This window comes from Sorex araneus, chromosome 3 (genome assembly GCF_027595985.1).
Source record: "Sorex araneus isolate mSorAra2 chromosome 3, mSorAra2.pri, whole genome shotgun sequence".
Lineage (NCBI taxonomy): Eukaryota > Metazoa > Chordata > Mammalia > Eulipotyphla > Soricidae > Sorex > Sorex araneus.
The window spans coordinates 48,159,767-48,161,158 of NC_073304.1; the positions used below are offsets into that span (position 1 = coordinate 48,159,767).

The following is a 1,392-nucleotide window of genomic DNA, read 5'->3' on the forward strand; positions in this document are numbered from 1 at the left end:
GTCATCCAACTGGAATTCATAAGACTCCCTGGAATGGATCCTCCCTTTGAATTGTTCCACCTAGCAAAAGACTTTCAGAACCTGCTTTGATGCCATTAAACATGACTTCAATGCTCAATGACGTAAACTATTTCTTACTCAATTTCTTAATATATAAATATTTAAATTTCCCAATATATAAATTTATATATTAATATAGAATATATAAATAATAATATATTATTTGAATGCTATGTGGACCATAAATATAAAAATACTTAGCACAGTGTCTGTATGGAAACATGACTTAACAAACATGAGCCTAACAAGTAAGTCCTAGATCTTTGTCCCCATGTCACAGACTTCAGTACACAAATGTTCTCAAGGGTAGGTATAAAATGAGTGGTGAAAGAAATTCGCAAAGGGCATGACCACCTTAGAGGCAAAGAACATGCAAAGAAACAATAACCAAAATTAAAAAGCAAAAAATGAGCTTCAGAGAAATACTTCTATGGACTGAGCACAGGTTTTGTATGAAAGAAGTTTGGGTTTAATCCTCAGAATTACATGGGCCCTCAAGCACTGTTGGGAAATGACCCCCAAACATAGAGCTGGCTGTAAGCTCCAAGGATTGCTGAGTGTGCTCCAAAACAAAAGAAAACAAAATTCCACAAAAATGAAAAACCCACACATGAGACTTCGTCCACTTAAGTGTACTACTCTGTAATCTTTTTGACTTTTTTTGTTTGTTTTTTTCTTAGGCTACTCCCAGTTCTGTGTTCAGGGTCACTCACTCCTGGCAGTGCTCAGGAGACTGTGGTGTCAGAGATCAAACCCAGGCCTCTTATGTATGAAGCATGCCACAGCCCATTGAACTATATCTTTAGCCCATTATCTTTGCTTTCTTTTTTACTTTAAATTTTAAACATTGCTTTGCATGTAATTCTTTCTTATCACTATTTGTACCACTTACTTGTCATTTACTTTGAATTTTCATGGTATTATTACTGGTATTTCAGAATAAAAACTTTTTTCCGTATTATATAGGTAATGCCAACACTGTAACAAGGTTTGAGGGAGGTCCCCATCACATAGATGCATGAACATTCAATCATTATGCTTACAAACAACAGAATCATATTTCAGTGCATGTTTTTGAATAGAGATAGGTATAGGCATTAAGTCAATCTGTTTATACAAAGTGTCTAGTACCTGGTATATAAAGTTTAACTTTCTTGTTATTAACAATGATAAAGATCATTTTATAAGTCTCACAAACTCAGAGACCAGGTCTCCAAGAGTTCCAGGAACCTCCTTTCTGCTTAGTGAAGTACAAGAAAGGCAACAAGTATTGCTGTAACTTGTTTAGTGTTTAACCACCTGACAGGATCCTTATTTCATCCTAAATATATG

At 34.9% G+C, this 1,392-nt stretch overlaps 1 non-coding gene across 1 annotated transcript; it reads right to left on the reverse strand.

The window, feature by feature from the left end:
* Positions 1 to 1,016: 1,016 nt before the first annotated feature.
* Positions 1,017 to 1,118, reverse strand: LOC129404104 (small nucleolar RNA U13). The gene has a single exon (XR_008629693.1). It is a non-coding gene; the product is annotated as a small nucleolar RNA U13 (small nucleolar RNA).
* Between the last annotated feature and the right edge of the window lie 274 nt (positions 1,119 to 1,392).